This window comes from Pygoscelis adeliae, unplaced genomic scaffold (genome assembly GCF_000699105.1).
Source record: "Pygoscelis adeliae isolate BGI_AS28 unplaced genomic scaffold, ASM69910v1 Scaffold92, whole genome shotgun sequence".
Classification (NCBI taxonomy): Eukaryota; Metazoa; Chordata; class Aves; order Sphenisciformes; family Spheniscidae; genus Pygoscelis; species Pygoscelis adeliae.
In genome coordinates, this window is record NW_008824306.1 from 1,096,624 (window position 1) to 1,117,361 (window position 20,738).

Consider the following 20,738-nt stretch of genomic DNA (forward strand, 5'->3'; position numbering starts at 1 on the left):
ACCATCTGTAACAAGGAAAGATGTTAAAAAAAAAAAGAAAGAAAACACAAATAATCACCGTCCATCATTATGACTTGGCAAAGCAGTCGTAATAAGCAGCTAGAGCCGGAGTCAATATTTGCCAATACTCTGAACATTCAGAGGCATGCTGTGCACCTGGGATTTTTACTAATATTTCCTGGATACTCATATTTTTCTTTTTGCCTCCAGCACAGTTTCCTGCTGTCTGAGTAAACTCTTCAGAGATGCTGTTTTCGCAGTCTCCTGTGTTTTATAATTCGATGGTAGTTTATCACTCCTTTGAGTAATCCAGAGTGGCATATACTGCAATCTTCTGCTACAGGGTTGTCAGCAGTGGGATCTTCCCTCCAACTCAGAGCAGCTGGTTTGCTCACCTTGTCATGACAGAACCTCAGGTCAGAGTAGAAGGATCTCAGTAAGATAGGAGATTAATGAACGGGTAGGCTGTAATTCAAAGGAGTTGACCTAAGAGGATAACCTGGAAAAAAACAGCCAACTCAGCTTAAAGACTTACATTTTTCTCTCAAAACAGTCTGGGTCATCCATAGTCAATAAGATTTATTCTGAGGTTGTCACCTGGGTTTTTCTCCTCTTCAACTGTTTCCTACTGATGAGACCCCTTTGCACAGGAAGCAGGCTGCATATGAATCCCTAAAGTCATGGCTTTTCATTGGGTATGATTACATTTTACTGTATTTCCATCATTCTAATCTTTAAGGTTCCCTTCTTCTATAAAATACCCTTATCTATCTCTGCATTGACAAAGCCTCCTAACTTCCTTAACAAACATCCATTTTTTTGTGCCAAGGTAACCTATAAAAGACATTGAACATTGCTTTCCAAAACAGTCCTTGAGGACTGACATCCCCCCAGCCCAAAATTTTGCAAGAATTTACTTGATCAGCTAAGGCAAATTCCCACCGGGACTATAATACTGCATCAAAATGCAGGGGATATGGGATTAATTATTCTGGCTATCATTAGTGAAAAAATTGAATATCAGTCACAAGAGCAGCCTTTGAAGAATGCACTAGTAATCCCATTCAATCTGGATCATTCCCCTTTCATTACAAGACTGTTATCTGTCTTCCAGTCTGTGCCTTATCCCCTTATTAGCATTGTACATCTTCTGCAGCATAACTAATAACTTCTTGTGTGGTACCATATAAAAAAAAAAATCCAGATAAATAAGATCTACTTTTTTCTTGTCTAAAAAATCAGTTATTTCAGCAAAGAAAAACATGAGGCAAGTCAGACCCAAACTATTTTTGGTGAAACCAAGTGGTGTTTTATCAGTTTATCTTCATGTATTTCAGTGCTTTCTTTTAAAATTTGTTCTCTAATCTTGTATGCCACTGAATTCAGACTAATGGCCTGTTATTGCTTATGTCACTTTTCCCCTTCTGATAGTGTAGACAGTACGTTTACTCTTTGCTACTCATATGGCACAAGCTCTCAATTTGCTAGTTTCTTTTAAAAATTTTGCAGTTTCAATGCTAGTTCATTCAGTGTATAGGATGAATACTGTCCAGGCCATCTGATCCAGCTGCATTGACCTCCATGAGTTTTAATTCCACCTTGGGAACAGTAAGTTGCATTTCCTTACACTCATTCCACTAACCAGCATCTGTGCCCTGACTTACTCAAATGGAAACCATTTTCTTTCTGAAAGATGAAGTATTCATTTAGGTCTAGGACCGTAACATCCTCCTGGGAAAATGGCCCCGTTCATTTTTCCCTTAATTGGTTTTCATAATCCCAGATGCCGTTTGGCTATCCCAATACTTCATGATCATTGAGATGTAGTTTTCTTTGTTGATCACTCCTTTTCTCTATTCCTGCAGGCTTTTTCCTACAGATCTTTCTGCTGTGATTATCCACCCATGAGCTTCCAAGACCTACTCTTTTTTTGGCCTTGCTTTGCATGCAAGTTCCAAAATTTTTTTTTCACTTCTGTAAACAGAAGACTACGGTCAAGTGGAGGTGTTTCTAATGAGGTTCTGCAGGGACTGGTCCCTGGCCTTAGGCTTTTGAGTATTTTTTTCAGTCTGGAATGAAAGAACACCTTTATCTTCAAAATGTGCAGATGACAGGAAACTAAAGGAGTAGTAAATAAGGAAGAGGAAAGAACCTGATAAAACTAGTGCAGTCGTTAGATGTATAAGCAGAATAAAATGTAGGGATGTTATATTAAATTTATATTTGGCACTGATGAAACTGCTGTTGAATCTGGTTGTGTTAGACAATATAATGGAAGTAGATGAATGTGGGAGAATCTGAGAACTTCAAGAATCATATAGGACTGGAATTTTTTCTTTATTGTGACTGATTTAGAGTAGAGACAACCTGTGTGACACACATAGCTTCAGTATCTGAGAGGAGTGCAGAGCCACATCTATGAGATTTGGCATATCAATATGTCAGAGGCTATGATGGAGGGGTGGGCTGGATATGGGATAACACCTTATGTCTTTCTTCTTTCTACGTTGTCCATCTTCCCCAAGTCTTAACATGCTTTTGCCTCTGTCCTTCTCTGCAAAGCAGGAAATCTGTTTCTGCCCATCTATTTCTGAGATGCTCTCTCCTGTGTGCCCATCTCATTCTCTGCAGTGGTCTCCCTTTCCAGTGGAGAATCATTTCCTCTGCACACTCTAATCTCCAGAGGATCTCTGCCCATCTAGGTAGATGCCTCTACTGACCATAATGTATCTCACTTGATGCTACCACAGCCTCCAGTAGGGAGAGATAATTCACTCTCCTGAACTCTTTACAAGCTTTAGAAGTTCAGATTTTCACCTTTTCAGAAATAGAAAAGAGTAAGTGTCAGCTGCTAGTAACAATCTTTTAAAAGGCAGAGGTCCTCCAAGGATTCTGTGTACACCAGAATTTTCAATGTTCTGAGATACAACGAGGCAGCTCCATTGATCATCACGTATCCCACTAAATCATTTATTGTTGAAGTCTCTCTACAAAATCCCTTTTAAAAAACAGGGAATATTTTGTATTATTTATTACAAAATCCTGTTCTGCTAACAACGAGACTCACTTCATACAGAACTTCAGTAATGGTAAACTAACTGATTTACTACAAACTAACTGATTTACTGGACTAGCTCTTACATTTTTAATAGCTCTGTCTGTGTGCCTGCTGTTATTTGCACCCTGCAAAAGTGGCAAATGAAATACAGGACAGATGTTCTGAAAGCTGAAAAAGAACTCTATAGTTTTAACAAACAGTTACCTGTCTGGGACCTCTGCTGAAAAAAATCCCATTTCTAGGTGGCTTTTGATGAATAGGGTTTAAACAGGTTAGAAAACATTATCAGCCCTACTGTTGTCATTGCGCTTTTGAAAGGTAGACCGCTGACCAGTGATAAACAGAGTTCTTCTCCAGCAGAACAAGAGTTTGTCAACTGAGACTCACAGATTAATTTTGTTCTACCAAAGATCAAACCTGAGAATTCATTTTGGATAATAAATTTCTTACCTTTTTCAAGAAATAGCTATCTCAGATTTAATTATGGTTTTATGCTCTGATGCCCCAACAAGTGTAGTCAATTTTCTCTACATAAAGTGGACACTTTTTCTAGTGGACTGGAATAAGAACAGACTTACTCTGTTCATAGCGGTGAACTGCTGACCATCTTCATTTAAAGTAACTGCTAAGCATCAGGAGTTTAAATTTAAATAGGCCTACAGGAGAATGTAGAGTGTCCAATACTAGATGGTACAAAGGTGCAACAGGTCAAATTCAACCTAAGTCTCACTCCTCTGAAGCCTATAGATCAGTACGAATTTGGTTTGAGGTATTGAAAGTGAAGGGAATCAGCTGCAGACTGGTTGCAGGGGTTACTGTTTATTCATGGCTGACATGCCCTGCATAGAGAAATTGAAGTAGTTAATGCTACCTGGTTCCTTGAAATTCAAAGCATTAAAACTCCAAATGTGCCAGATTTCAAATGCGTCCAGCAAGAATAAACAACAGATTGTTACTACTGAGAGCTGGAACCATACTGAGCAATACATGAGGAACAGCTACCTCCCAGCCTGATGGTAGTATTTAAAGGATCACATAATTGAATTGGGGGTTTTTTTCCTGCTAATCCCCTGCAAATCTTATGGACATTGCTGCTTTAGGTACCTAAGAGTTCTGGACATAAAGCCCCGTGAAAACAGTATCTCCTTAAACTGTTTTGTCTCAGCTGCATATAGACCCTCTTTGTAACCCCATTCAGTGCCATGCATGACGTACAGATTTCAATTCAAGCAGCTTAATCTCATTTTAGAAAGTAAGTCCAGGCAGGCATGGCAGAGAGCTGCCAAAAGTGTGGATACTTGTCTTTGCATTTTGATATAAGCCTATCCCCATGACATGTAATTTCACATGAAGATTGTACTTCACAGGGATATGTACTACGATGCTACTGATGCAAAGGTTCGTTGAAGCAGGCTTAATCCTACTCAGTAATCTACATTAGGAATTATGTCCCTTTCTTGTAGCTGCCAAGTCCTTTAAGCTAATGAATAGGGAAGGAAAATGAAGGCGAAGATACTAGGGTAGGGCATTAGTTTGTTTACTATGTGACTTAGAAGTCATGGCACTCCGTTAAGGGCCTTTTCAATAAAATTGAATAGGAACCCTGCCCCCAAAAGGTAAGACCAGAGTTTTAGACAAGAAGGAAGACACACATGACGATAGACAGGCAGGAAGAAATTTTTTACAATGAGGGTGGTGAAACACTGACACAGGTTGACCAGGGAGGTGGTAGACGCCCCATCCCTGGAAACATTCAAGGTCAGGTTGGACGGGGCTCTGAGCAACCTGATCTAGTTGAAGATGTCCCTGCCCATGGCAGGGGGGTTGGTCTAGATGATCTTTAGAGGTCCCTTCCAACCCAAACCATTCTACGATTCTATGAAAGTAAAAGGAAACAACCAGCAAATACCAGTCAGACAGTAAGCAGTGCAACCACAGGTTGAGCCACCCTCAACCTTTCATTTAGCTTACAAAATGATAGCAAAATCCTTTACACTCCCAGTACTCTGCTGAAATACTGTAATTGCATACAAACATGGGAATCAGGACTCCATGCTTCCCACCAGCCTTCAAAAGCAATCAACTGATGTGGTTAACAAGTCACACTTAGATATGAATGAATTGCAGCAAAATGCAAACCTGGCAATTCAATTATAAAATATGTCAAGGCCTTCCAGAAGTGATTAGCACCATAACATTGAATAAGGTTACCAGAGGTGTGACTGACTAATTGGCAATGCTAAATTTATTTTAAAATGCCAAACAGTGTCTTATTGATGTGGGTTGCTATATGGACAATGCATAGCATTTGGTAACTGGTGGAACACGTATCATCTAAGGCGTTCATCTGTATCTCAAAGAAACAAACAACAGCCAAAGGGTTTGTCAGCTGACTGGCAAAAATCATAACCCACAAAGTTATTAGGGTTAAAGCCTCCTTTTTGTCCCTAGATGAAGGACTGCTAGCTGATGACATTGTTGCTAAAGTTACGATACTTTTAAATAGCCAAAAATTATATATATTGATTTTTATGGAAAATAGTCTTTCTGGATGCTGTAGAGACATTTTAATGGTCCCAGCCCACAGGAAGCTGAAACAGAGCAATTGGTGACTGGCTTGGCTGCTGTGGAAATATGGTTTTGCTGGGAGCTGTTTACATCCATTCCTTCAGTTACTTGCTTAAAGGCTCAGGCATTGTGTTTATGATTTTAATTTCCTGTAGAAGCATCTTACCTGAGCTTTATGATATGTAGGGTGGTGCTGTCCCATCCCCAGGGAGAGCCTCCATGTACACCTCCAGATACAAAATACAAACAGCTGGAGAAACAGAAGGGACGAAGTGACATCACATCTCTAATACAAGGGTAGCACTGTTACTGTTGAAGTGTTTAACAGCAGGTCTTCCTAAGTGCTCTACCTGTGTGAGGGGTGTAATAAGTCATGAGAGAGCAGGGGAAAAATACAGAGAATTCCTCTATTGAAAGACTGAGGAGAGGGACTTGATGAAAATAAAATAGGATGTTTAACAGCTGCAGCTGTGAGCTGCATCCACACTTGCACTATAGGGTTTCAGAGGAAGGTGGGATGATGTCCCACATTGGACAGGGGCTCCAAGTAGTTTCTTAACTCGTCTTCAAGGACGGAATCCACACCTTCACATTGTCACTATCATCAAACTGCCTGATCAGGAAGAATTAGTAGATGAGGTTTTCTTCAGGCAGCTGGAAGAAACCCTGCTGGAAGAGCTGGCCACTCTCAATTATCTTTGAAAGGTTGGGGCAACTGGGGGAAGTTCCTCAAGGACTGGAAGAATGCAAATGTCACTGCTGCTGTCAAGAAGGAGGACCTGGGGAACGACAGGCTGGTCAGGCTCGAATCAGTCCCTGGGAATGTGATGTAACAAATAATCCTGGTAACTGTTTCCAAACATTATGGAAAATGAGGTGATTGGAAGTACTCAGCATGGATTTCTGAAGAGAAAATCATGACTGACCAACTTGATAGCCTTCACTGGTTTGGTGGACAAGGGGAGAGCACTGGATATGGTTTATCTTGAGTTTAGTAAGGCTTTCAACACTGACTCCTATAACATGCCTATTTCCCAATTGATTAAGTATGGACTAGGGAAGTGGACAAAGAGATGAGCTGAAAACCGGCCAAATTGCCAGGCTCAAAGGGTTGTAATCAGCAGCCTGAAGTCAGTTGGTGTGAGTCACTAGTGGTGTACCCCAGGGGTCTATAGTAGGGCCAATATTGTTTATCATCTGCATTAATGATCTAGACGATGGGACAGAGTGTGCCCTCAGCAAGTTTGCAAACAACATGAAACTGAGAGGAGTGGTTGACAGACCAGATGGTTTTGCTGCCATTCAGAGGGACCTCAACACACTGGAGAAATGGGCTGACAGAAGCCTCGAAGATTTCAACAAAGGGAAATGCCAAGCTCTGTACCTGGGGTGAAATAACTCCATGTACCAGCACTGGCAGGAGCCAACCGGCTGGAAAGCAGCTTTGCAGAAAAGGCCTTGTGCGTCCTGGTGAACACCAAGTGAAGCATGAGCCAGTGATGTGCCCTTGCAGCAAAGAAAGCAAACAGCATCCTGGGCTGCATTAGGCAGAGCATCGTCAGTAGCTTGAGGGAGGTGATCCTTCCTCTCTACTCAGCCCTGGTGACAAACATCTGGAGTGCTGGGTCCGGTGCTGACCTTCCCAGGACATACTGGAGCAAGTCCAGCACAGGGTCACAGAGATGATTAAGGGCTTGGAGCATCTTACACCTGAGGAGACACTGAGAGAGCTGGGACTGTTCAGCCTGGAGAAGAGAAGGCTCAGGGGGGATCTCATCAATGTGTACAAATACCAGAAGGGAGGGTGCAGAGAGGACGGAGACAGGCTCTTTTCAGTGGTGCCCAGTGATACAAGACAAGAGGCAGCAAGCACAAATTAGAATAGGGGAAATTCCATGTCAACGTTAGAAAACGCTTTTTCATTGTGAGTGTGGTCAAACACTGGAGAAGATTGCCCAGGCAGGTTGTGGAGTCTCCATCCCTGGAGATATTCAAAATCTGACTGGACACAACCCCAAGCAACCTGCTCTAGCTGACCCTGCTCTGAGCAAGGGATTGGACTAGGTGATCTCGAGAGGTGCCTTCCCACCTCAGCAGCCCTGTGATTGCCAAGTTCCAGTTAAGCAAGATGAATCTCACTATGTATCTGTAGAGCAGTGAGCCTGGGCTTGGGTTAGTGGGAAGGCAGACGCTTCTGGAGTCTCAAAAGTATAATTTCTGCAGTGATTTAACATTAAAATGGCCAAAGAGTTTTCTTAGTCATCTTAGCTCATGTCAGAGAAAGAACTCGGCGTTCTAGTAAAACCAGGAACAGACAAGTATATGTATTTTGCAATGATAAAACGTTTTCTTAATATATATTATTTCTTAATATATATTATTTATATATATAATATAAATAATATTATATATGATTTCTTAATATATATTATTTACAAGTGTACATGGAGTTCTGTGTGAGTGTGGTGGTAAATGGATTTCTCCAGTTAGCTGGACAGACACGCATCACTGAATTCATGTTCCTGTAGCACCACAGAGGTTATTCTCTTATTTTATATTTTTAAAAAATCTAAAATGTGAAGTATGAGTGCTCATTAGCTCATTAGTACTTGTTTTATACCAGTCAAACCTGCAAATATTCATTCTTGTCAAAATACATTTCAGAAAGTGTAACCTTTTAATACTTTGAAATATGTGTGCTGTAAACTAGAATTGAGCTTGCAGTAACTGCTGGAATAAAGTTCATTCCAAAAACTTGTTTGCCCTGTTGCTGTTCATGGGCACTGAGCAGATGGCTTATGTTTATTGATTAAAAGCAACATGTCATCATTTTCCTGATCTGCTTTCTGGATTGCCTTATTTTAAATATATAGTGCTCCAGTTGTGTGATGTACACGCTAGTGTTTGTAGTTAAAAACTGGAGTAAATACATACTTAAAGGCAAAGTTGTTTTTATAGCAAAACTGCAGGGTAGTTAAGGCTATTTGACTCACTGACCAGGCATATCTGAATATGTTTGATTTTCTTTAAGTGTTTTCTAAATTCTTAATTTACAAATCAGAATATTCATTTTGGGAATAATCAGAACAGTAATTTCATCTTTCGCTATTAAGGTACTGAATCGTATTTGTAAATTAAAACCCTGTTGATACAACTTATTATCAAGGTATATATAAAAAAACATCTTTCTGACACACAACTTCATAGCTTTGGCTCCTAAGCCTCTGATGAAAATGAAGTTTCTAAATACTTTTTGAAAATGGAACTTAGATATTAAACACTTTGATATGTTACAGCCAGACTCAGAACAGGATTAGGTCAAAAGATGGAGATCATATCTATTCAAACCAAAGACTGATTTGAATACATACCAACTTTTTTTCCCTGTTTCTTAGCATACTGCTTGGGGGTTGGTTTTGTCTTGTTAATAATTCTAGGATCTGGCTAGAGCTTTGGAGAAGCATCAGAAAATTCAGGAGGAAGTACTAGAAATATTTGTTATGATTCCTGGGATAAGCACTGCAAGCATGATCCTCTGCTTGCAAAGTTTCAAATAGAGGAAAGAGTTTATAACAAAGGTCCTGACTGAAAGGCATAGAAAATAATTTGAATAACTGAAAATGTAATTTCTTTAGTAATAATGATTCTTTATGCGACCTCAGTTCCATGATCTGGCATTTCTAATGTAAATGATTTTGATCAATGTATGCCAGAAAGAGCAAACACATGTGCAATGGAACTGACAGTAAGACTACAATGAGTAATGCTCCTTGAAATGAGACATTTGTGAGGTATGATCCCAAGCTCCCATATCACTTCAGCAAGAATTCATACGTTACGGAGAATGTATGGTATTATTACATATGCTGAGACTTTGAGTATTACATAAAACAAACAAATGAAAAAGGAAGTTTAAATATTAATAAGAACCTCATTTACTACAGTGTCAAAGATGTATGAGAAGTAAAAATTGAAACACCTGGCAAAAATGTGTTAAAACACAGTGGCTGAAAAGAACAAAACAAAACATAGCAAAGCAAAAAAGGAAATAAATAATAGATGAATTAGTGGTTCCTCTTGCATTGTTAAAAACACAACAGAGGATCAAATGACATTAAAAGAGAATCAAACATAAAAGCTTCTTTCTGGAAGAAGAACTGTCAACATTCTCAGAATCCATCTCTAATTCAACAAAAACATAAAAAGGAAAAAATACAAACAAAAATTTGCATTGCTTATTAAAGAAGGTTTGGAAGTCTCCTTTTTCCCTTTTGGGTTGACTTTTGTCAAGTTGATAAGCTTGTGGACTTTAAAAAATCATCCTTGTTCACGTAGGGGTTGAAATAGGAATACTGTATAAACAAAAAGTTAAGCAAATACATAGAAAATTGATGCAAAAACCTGTAATTGTATAAAAACCTATTCATCTTTCATGCAGCCCACAATAGCTTTAACATTTTTCAGCATGTCTGGTGATTTCCAGAGCAATGTCTGCTCAGACACTGACTGATCCCCCTTGCCCCTCTGTTTTCACTTTATTTGATTCTCTTAGCAAAGTCCAGGGGTCTGTTACTGCTTTTATTAGAGTCTCTGGGAGTTTTGCCATCTCCATGCATCTCACTTTGACGAGAAAAAATTTGGCTTTGCTGAAGCCCAAACCAGAAGCTATTTCCAATGTGGTCTTTTTTGCACAGTCACTTCAGTACCTGAGCACAAGAACAAATGTAGGAACGTATAATCCAGTCTCTGTTCTCACTGGTGAGTACTTGTGTGACAAATCCTATTAAAAACGACTGATATACCTAAACCAGCACTTTTGTTCATTACTATTATTTCTGCAACAGTGAGGCCTATTGGTCAGACTGACAACTGGAGTGAACATTAGACTTTATTGCCCTTCTGGAAATGAGGAAGGTCAGGGAAGGTGCAACACCGCAGCCTTTTGTCGTGCCAGCAGGTCAGACGCAGCCGTCCTCTGCTATACTCTGGAATGATTTGCTGCTGCTACTTAGCACACCATGGTTGAGTTTTTTTCCTATTCTTGTTCCTCTTTGCTTCTGAGGGGAGGATTCAGCTGCGTAAATGTGTCCGAGATTTTATTTGCTGTTTGAATACCCTAACAAGCCACTAGCTGTCTCTCCAGAAGGTATGGCTTGGACAAAGCCCTGTGTCATGTCTCCCAGTCCTCTGCAAACATCTGCAAACCATACATGAGGGTATCTGAAGTGACCTTACATGCTTATATTTAGGCAAACAAATCACACTGTGACTGACAGAATTACTTCTCACTGTACAGTTGGCTCCTCCCAATCTCCAGGAAAGATCTCGCACATGGAAAGTCAGCGAGACTCTTACTTTTGGTTTCAGCTGGTTCAGGTGGAGCTGTCTGGAAGATTATGGTCACAGGCAGTCTACAGCTGACTGTCCCTGAGTAGGGACCAAGACACAGAATAGGAATGGGCATATGATAGTAGGAGCCTGTGCAGAATACAGGCTGGGGTGCAGTGATCCCCAGTCACGTTCCTTGCTGAGGAGGCATATTGCTGGATGTTGCATAAACTGAAGTCTGTGGGTGCAACAGAGGTGAAGGTTAGTTAGAGGCAAGGGATTGCTGTTTTTTCATGAGATCAAATGGTTGGATATGGCCAGATCCACATTAAATACAAATTATTTAATTATAGAAAAGGAAAGGAATGAATTCCTTTCTGTGTAGTGCTTGCAACCACAGCAGCTATGATATCAGGCTGGAAGCTCTTTGGTTGTTTTCATTCCCTCAGGTTTGATCAGCTGTTGAGATCTGCTTCTAAGCAGAAAGATAGAAGGACATATCAAATCAGATTCATGAAAATAGACATATCCATATCTGAAGAGACAAAGGGGTTGTAGGCAGTTTAATTATAAAACCCTCTGTATCACCAACAGACAAAGACAGACCCTTATGTCCTTACAGAGCGATAATATCTATATCTTCGTGGGGCCTAAGGTTAACATTTGGGTTTCCTCGGTGAACTTGGGAGCTTCTTGCTGATTGATCTTAACTCAGCTGCTGAAACCCTTCAGAAGAGCAACACAGGCAGGGGATGGGGAAACAGCAAAACTAAGTGCATTAGCCAGTAGAAGGAGTGGAGGAAGGTGATCTGCTAGGAAGGTGTAGGCAAGAAATAGTCTTGCTTTCCCTGTGGGAGAAACCACACTCACCTTTAAACATCTCAACTTCTTAAGAGTGGGGTTGTGCATCATGGCACTGAAAGAAGTATTTTTGGACAGATATACTAAATCTGTTGAACTGTTACATGGAGGAGTTTGGAATTAATAATATCAAATACAACTACAAAGCATATTTACTAACAAAAAGAAAAACAAATTTATCTGTTTGCAATGTTAACTAAGAGGTGTGTTTTGTAAGCAGTTTTCATGTATCATTGTGAAGGCCAAGAATGGAGAAAAAGAATTCCGCATTGCTACATAATGAGCAATGGCCATTACTGCCTCCGTGAAAGACAATGATAGAAAACAGTTATGATGTGCCCTGAAATGGGCCTTTACATAGGCTTTCTCCTTCATAGCTGCTCAGAGGGTTCTTTCCTTTGCTTTATCAGCAGTCAGCTCAATCCAAAACCTTAACGCATCCCTTAATCAGGAACAGCTGACAGAGCTCATGAGAGGCTGCCAGGGCTTGCCAGGAGTCTGTGACACCTCTATCTCTCCCTACCCAGCAGCAGCTGCCACCCTGACTTTCCTCAGAGGTTTTCTGTGAGCCCCCCACAATCCCAGAAGCAGCTCCCTGAGGAGCTAGAAGATCTCAAAGCAAACCCAGAAGCCACTGTGTCTGTTGTCTGCCTCCCTTCATGCCACTCAACATGGTAAATTAAGGCTTGTGACCTAGCACTACTGCCCATGAAGAGCAAGGGGTGGTGCAGCTGTCTACCTCGACCATCCCTCTAAAGTTTGGAGTTACCTATCTCTGGACGTAGGGGAGAGATCTCTGGCATTTGGTGGGGATGCATTTGCATTAAACACCAAGCTTGCAGAAGGATAAAGCAGGAGGTTCTGGATTCCACCTGGAGCAGCAGGCCTACACACAGCTTGCAATCTGGATAGCAGGGACAGGCAAAGGAAGAAGCATCACCTTTGCTTTACAGATGGCCACCTGCAGCATAACTGGACTGACTGATCTGCATGAAGGCTTATATAGGGTATAGGAATCCAGTGAGAACAGCTTGAAAACAGGTTACGCCAGCCAGCCTGAAACCTATTCATGTTATTTGTTCTTTTTTTCATATTCAGACAAGAGTGCTAAGTTAGCATATAAACTTTATGTGTATATTTACACAATATATCTTATGTATATAGAACCATATTAAAGGCTACTGTGGGACTTCAGAAATACCCTCCACACATCTCTCAATTTTTATCATGCAATGTCAATCCTTGTTATCCTTTCACAGTTGGCAATTCTCCACTTTTAGAAAGCAAAAATGGCTGGCTTGGTAGATGAGGGGAGAGCAGTGGATATTGTCTGCCTAGACTTCAGTAAGGCTTTTGACACTGTCTCCCATAAGATCCTCAAAGAGAAGCTGATGAAGCATGGGATGGATGACCAGACAGAGAGGTGGACTGAAAACTGGCTGAACACCCAGAGAGTGGTGATCAGTGACACAAAGTCTAGGTGGAGGTCAGTAACTAGCAGTGTATCCCAGGGGTCAATACTGAATCCAGTCCTCTTCAACATCTTCATTAATGATCTGGATGATGGGGCAGAGCGTACCCTCAGCAAGTTTGCTGATGACACCAAACTGGGAAGAGTGACTGATATACCAGAGGGTCACGCTGCCATCCAGACCTCAACAGGCTGGACAAATAGGCTGGCAGGAACCTCATGAAGTTCATCAATGGGCAGTGCCAGGTCCTGCACCTGGGGAGGAACAACTCCATGCACCAGTACATGGTGGGGGCTGACGAGCTGGAAAGTAGCTTTGCAGAAAAGGCCCTGTGGGGCGCCTGATGGACACCAAGTTGAACACAAGCCAGCGATGTGCCCTTGCCGCAGAAAAGGCTAATGGTATCCTGGGCTGCCTTAGGAGGAGTGTTACCAGCAGGTGGAGGGAGGTGATCCTTCCCCTCTGTCGTGGTTTAACCCCAGTTGGCAACTGAGCACCACGCAGCCGCTCGCTCACCCCCCCACCAGTGGGATGGGGGAGAGAATCGGAAGGGGAGGATCCTGGTGGACACCAAGTTGAACACAAGCCAGCGATGTGCCCTTGCCGCAGAAAAGGCTAATGGTATCCTGGGCTGCCTTAGGAGGAGTGTTACCAGCAGGTGGAGGGAGGTGATCCTTCCCCTCTACTCAGCCCTGGTGAGGCCACACCTGGAGTGCTGGGTCCAGCTCTGGGCTCCCCAGTACAGGAGAGACATGGACGTACCGGAGAGAGTCCAGCGAAGGGCCACGACCAAGACGATGAAGGGACTGGAGCATCTCTCATCTGAGGACAGGCTGAGAGAGCTGGGACTGTTTAGCCTGGAGAAGGGAAGGCTCGGGGGGGATCTCATCGATGTGTACAAACACCTGAAGGCAGGGTGCAAAGAGGATGGAGCCAGGCTCTTTTCACTGGTGCCCAGTGACAGGACCAGAGGCAGTGGGCACAAACTGAAACAGAGGAGGCTCTGTCTGAGCATGAGGAAACACTTTTTTTACTGTGAGGGTGACTGAGCGCTGGCACAGGTTGCCCAGAGAGGTGGTGGAGTCTCCATGCTTGGAGGTAAGTAATCAAAAGCCACCTTGGCATGGTCCTGAGCAACGTGCTCTAGGTAGCCCTGTTTGAGCAGAGGTGTTGGACTAGGTGACCTCCAGAGGTCCCCTCCAACCTCAACTATTCTGTAATTCTGTGAAAAATTATTTGAGCCCAGATTATGATTGAGAATTTTTTATAAATCACCTTTTTCAATAGGTGATTTCCCTTTCACAAGTTTTAGAACACAAAAACTTAAAAACTGAACTTTGGGAGTTTTTCCAGTTTGCAACACTTCTGTTCAGTAATTCCTACTAATTTCCTCTAAAAAGGTACTTGAAAATTAAATGATCCATAATTTTCAGATTACCAGTCTTTGAAAACCTGCAGGATATCAGTTTTCTTTCCTTCTTTCCAAGGGAAAAAAAAATATCTCAAAACCTCCTCTGAGATAAAACAAATAATTTCATTCCCACTCCCTATCATTGAGTCCCCAAGTGAAATACTGGCACCAACAGAATCAACAGACAATTACCACTCACAATTGCCTTAGGCAAGGCAATATCCTTATGGATTTTATTATGCTCTCGATTTTAAGTATAAAGAATTTATTTTTACACTGATAGAATCTTTCAAAGCAGTGAGCTTTCTGAAGTTCAGTCTCTGTGAAGTTACTAACCTTTTAAATTAATGCCAAGGCGGCACTCAAATCTCTGTTGTATAATACAGTGGATTTAAATAAGTTAAAACCAAAAAACATTCTACTAATATGTTCTCATTCTCTGATTCCTAGGAATTATTAGCAGGCAGTCTTGCCAAAACCATATGATATTTATATCCACCAAGCCTGCCTTTAGCACCTTCAGATGGGGCAAAATTTCACCTGTCTTCATTGCCAATGTGATAAGGTCTATTGGATGTTACTACACATATTTTGAAACCTAGGGATGCATAATTAGAATTTAGTATACTCTTGAAAGAATAACGTTCAGTCTTCATGCTGAATTTTCTGATGCTGGGAGATCCAGATTAGACTTTTCAAGCGATTTCAACTTTATTTTTTAAATGTAACATATAATATAGATGTGTGAAATAACACAGTGTTGGTTATCTTGTCACAAGTTTTGACAAAATCACAAAGCATATTAGCTAAGTGGTGTTTAGCTCCCCACCTTTACTTATTAGGGAAGGATTTGTAGGGTGGAAACCACAGCTAATGTTGGGTTCAGAGAGCATGACTCAAGGAAAAAGATTTGCCTAAGGTGACCTCTGGCTTAGTGAATAAAGAGACTGCAAGAGGTAAAGAAGCCCTAGGAGAAAAAAGGCAACAGATTGATGCAGTAAGCTGTTTAAGATAATATCTAATTTGTGAACAAGCGGTCATAGCCTGACACTCCCTGCCTTGGTAGCAAACACATTACGTTGTGTGGACAGACTGTCTGTTTAAAAAAGTGGTTGTAGTGCAAAACAAATATTCAAAGTCAGCACTGGATGTGTAAAAATAGTGCCTGCAAGATGACTGGACACACTTTTCCAAGGGAAGAGGTTGAAAAGGTGCTGTCACTAATTAGATTTGAACAATAGAGAAGTGGCTGATTATTTTTAAAGCCTTAGAGGAATAAGCTTTGGCAGACCATATGGTCTTCTGCCCTGAAACACTCCTGTCTATTTTGAAATAAAGGTCTGTACTTAGCCCTCCAGAAGAAGAGTAAATTGGGTGCTGGGTGTGCAACACAGCTCTTCTGCCAATATATAGACCACATAACATCTTAGTGAAAGAACCATGTGAGAAGTAGGGAATGGAAAGCATCTACCACAGCACATAGTGCAGAGTAAGTCCCCTGCACCTCTGCAGCCACTGTTCAGAGCTGGATCCAGGAGTAAGACATACAAGAGTCGCTGGTATTCAGAACTGATAAACAAGAAGAGATATTTTACCACCTAAGTCAGTCTCCAAACAACAGTGCCCACTGCCAGGGAACTTCTTCACTTAAAGTCTGAGGTTCTTAAAAGTTTAATCCCATACAATGCACATTCCTTTCTTAGCCCAAAAAGGCACGAGAAGCCACATATTGCTCACAATTGTAATGTGTAACCCACCCATCAGCTCACCTACCAATGACTTACAATTGCGGTGAGCCTTCAGTGTCACTCCCTTGTGCAGATTTGAAGGGACTCCATACAGTTGTCAGCAATGTTAGAGGCAGTACGTTCACTTGCTTTGGCAACATCATCCTAGCCTATCATGCTGATTGCCCATCTGCCTCTTTCCAGTGCAAAACAGTGACATTAATATTCTTTTTCTCCATCCTTCTGAAAGCTGCAGATGGTACTGCTTCTCCTGCCTCATTACATGATGATCTGATGAAGAAACTCCTAAGATCATGGAGATATTTGATGTGCCATTGTGGTTTGCAGCTGCTTTTGTCTTTGCTGTGAATCATGACCCCTTGCAATCACTTTGTTCAAGGCAGGAGACACTCTAGTTTGTAAAGGCTTCAATTATCCACAGACTGCTCAGTTATATTGAAGGACATGGTGGGTCTGCTTTGCCAGTACAAGGTCCTCAGTTTGTTCTGTATGCTTATACTCTGTTTCTTTCCAGTCATTCCTAAATATTCATACTGTAAGTACAGTACCAATTAAGTACTGCTGATCACTTTAAAAGAGATAGCAATGAGATCACTTTGCCCTTGTGTAAAACCGTAGCAACCACAACAACTTTCAAGTCAGTGAACTATAGTAATAACAAGTCATTTTTAAGGCCAGATCTTATGAATTCTAATAAAGCGAGCCCATTAAAATCAGTGAGAAATCAAAAGCCTGGGATGAACTACAAGGGGAAAGGGACCAGCTCCTAGACAGGCTATATAACCATAGGCATTGTCAACCCAGCTATCACAGTCCCCTGCTTCAGGGATTGTGAGAGTTATTCCCAGCTTGGCTGTTCTTTTGTATATGTTTAAGTAGAGCATGACAATGGAAATAAATGTAGTAGATGCCATGATGCCTTCCAGAGTCTGCAGGCAGCCTGAGCAGCAGCTTTGAAACAGCTCTGTCACCACCAGGTGTTAAAGCAAGACCTACCCATAACATTCCTCCTTTAACACCCCCACTGTAATTTCTGTCTAGCAAAAGAAGCCACAAACATTGACAGCCTACCAAGATATGCTATGTGGCTGCTAAATCCTGGAAAGAAAGTCTGGCTGTCTGTCTCTCTGGGGTACGTGGGAGCCCTGGACATTTCAAAGAGGAAAAGGAGTCCTTCCCCAAATCTGCAGTTGATGATTAGCAAAAACTGCAGAACACCATCAGATAAAAGATAGAGGCAGACAGCGTCCAGTGGCTGTTCTAGCTTCCTCTAGGAAGTAGATCAGCAGCTGATCAGCCCCAGAGCTCATACTTTTGACCTATACTGTATTGTTCTCAGCCTTAGCCCAAAGGCCAAACCAAATTATTTACTATTCCATGTATTGGTCACATTACACTAAAAAAAGAGCTGTTGCCAAATAGGATGCCCATTTTGAATCAACTTAAATGGAATGCAAGAAGCCAATTAAAAAATAGTTTAATTAGTTTTTGTCAATCTAACATCCATGATCCAGTCCAAGCCAGACATTAAATCTCAAATCAAGATGCAAAAGCTTCAAAGTTTATAACCACAGCAAACAAAGCTATCAGCTCACATGGTCAAGGTCAGAGTGTTTCCCATAGTGCACTACTCTGCACTATGGAAACCAAAGGAAGGAGAAGAGAAATGGAAGCGTTCCACAGAGCAAACCTAGTGAGCCCACTGGCACAAGGGCAACAGAAAAGTAACACAGTCTGCACCCTCTTTCATTGCTTCTTGAGAAAGAATTGCCTGGGTTGCACAGAACATGTATCTGCAGCTGCTGGCAGCTTGTGTAAGGAAAGCAAGGTCTAGGTGTGTTTCTGAGAAAGAGACCACCCTTCCTACAGTCCAACTGGTTCACCACTTAAGCAAGTAGTGGGCTAGTCTCCTGCCAGCCTATCTATAATAGGATTACACAGCAAGAGAGCCTGCAGGACAGGAAGCCACAAGGGATCCCCACAACGCCTTACCAGCCCACCGCCCCCAGCAAAGGTACAAAGCAGACCAGAGATAGTGGCCAGGCCCAACCAAGAGTCCAGATCATCAGGCAAGTTCATGGCAATAAGAAAGGTTCAAGGTCAATGTAGGAAGTCAATCCACAGGTCAGGTCTTGTCACTGCCAGGCAGGTCTGAGGTCAAGCCAGGAAATCAGCCTGTAGGTCCTGGATTGGATCAACAGTGTTCATGACTAGGCAGAGACATGGCTGTAACTGAGCCACAAACCAGCACTCCTACAGCATCACACAAATAGGTAAGGAAGCCCCAGGACTGGGCTTAAATAGGCTCCTGGGCTTATGGGCAGGTGATGTGGGTGGATGCCGCAGGTGAAACTGGTCAGGCAATTAAGGCCTGTTAGTGCCCTCAGGGCCCTGACACTAAGTGGGGTCAGAGGGTAAGATTTCAGCATGGTTTTTCTACCGGAACTGTGTGTGAGTAACATGGAAAATTATATTTCCCTGGTGTACTCTGTGTTTTTTTCCACCAAAGTTGGTTGGTACAAGTCATCAGAGTACTCTATTGTCAGAACAACTGTTGAAAGTCATCCAGGAATAAATCATTCAATTTTCTTTACTTAGAACAAATGGTTTGTAAACAGGGAGAGCCAACAAACTATCATATTTTAGTATAAGACACCTACGTATCAGGTACCTGAGTCTTTTCTTTTCAACAAAACTCTACTTTTACTATTTGATCATTTATTAATTCGAGTTTTAGAGCCTACTGTCTGTATGTACTGTGCTTCTGCAATATTCATTGTCTTTCCAAGTAACATGATTTGTTAAAAACTCATTTTTCTCAAAACTGCTGCTCAGATAAAAGAGCAAAACCAAAATAAGATGGGAAAGGGGAGGAAGAGAGCAGCTCTCCAGGCATTAGATAATTTTTGCCTTAGCTCATTAGTACTTCAGAGTGGTTTTGTAACTGCTTTTGGATCTCATTCTTGTCTTTCTCTAGGATCTGTCCACTTCATAGAACGTGGCTGTGTGATGTTAAGGAGTCATATACTGTTGTAGCAGTAAATTATTTTCAGCCTCATTTTTAAGCTTGTGTAACCATGCTTGCTGCCTGTGTGTCTCCTCCCTCTGTCCCCAATTACTTTTGAATCCCTTGTTTCATAGTCACCACCCTGTTTGACAGAACTGGACAGATCTCACTGACACAAAGTTCCCACAAGCTTTGTGAAAACAAGTGGGCCAAGAGAGGAGACAGGATGAACTCAACCTTTGTTAGGCATCAGAGAATCCATAGTGAGCTCAGGTCTGAGCCTTACTTACATCACCTGCATGTGTTAACAAAGAGAGGCAGATTGTGGAAGTGTTACAGTTACCTTCTTTTTCTGGTGAAGATTATGTTGCAGTTTGACAAGTAAAAATGTCTTTATTTATTCTTCCTTTTAACTGGTTCTTCAAGGCCTTGTCAGCATGGAAATTGTGATGACATTCATTTTTCGGCAAAGACATGGGCAACAGCTTCATAAGGGTCCCAACTTAAATGCCTCTATGCAAATGCACGTAGCATGGGAAATAAACAAGAGGAGTCAGAGATGTGCGCACCCCTGCAGGGCTACAACCTTATTGGCATCACGGAGACGTGGTGGGGTGGCTCCTATGACTGGAGTGTTGGGATGGAGGGATACAGGCTCTTTAGGAAGGACAGGCAGGGGACACGAGGAGGGGGTGTCGCCCTCTATGTCAATGACCAGCTGGAGGAGCTCTGTCTGGGGATGGATGAGGAGCCGACCGAGAGCTTATGGATCAGGATTAAAGGGAAGGCAGGGACAGGTGACATTACAGTGGGGGTCTGCTACAGGCCGGGAAGACCAAGCAGATGAGGCCCTCTACAGACAGATAGGAGCAGCCTCACACTCACAAGCCCTGGTCCTCATGGGGGACTTCAACCACCCCGACATCTGTTGGAGGGACAACACGGCAGGGCATAAGCAATCCAGGAGGTTCCTGGAAGGCGTCAATGATATCTTCCTTCTCCAAGTGGTAGAGGAGCCAACAGGGAGAGATGCTATGCTGGACCTTGTTCTTACCAGGAAGGAGGGGCTGGTGGGGAATGTGAAGCTCAAGGGCAGCCTGGGCTGCAGTGACCACGAAATGGCACCAAGGAGGGCGCACAGCAAGCTCACTACCCTGGACTTCAGGAGAGCAGACTTTGGCCTCTTCAGGGATCTGCTTGGTAGAGTGCCATGGGACAAAGCCCTGGAGGGAAGAGGGGCCCAAGAAAGCTGGGTAATATTCAAGGATCACCTCCTTCAAGCTCA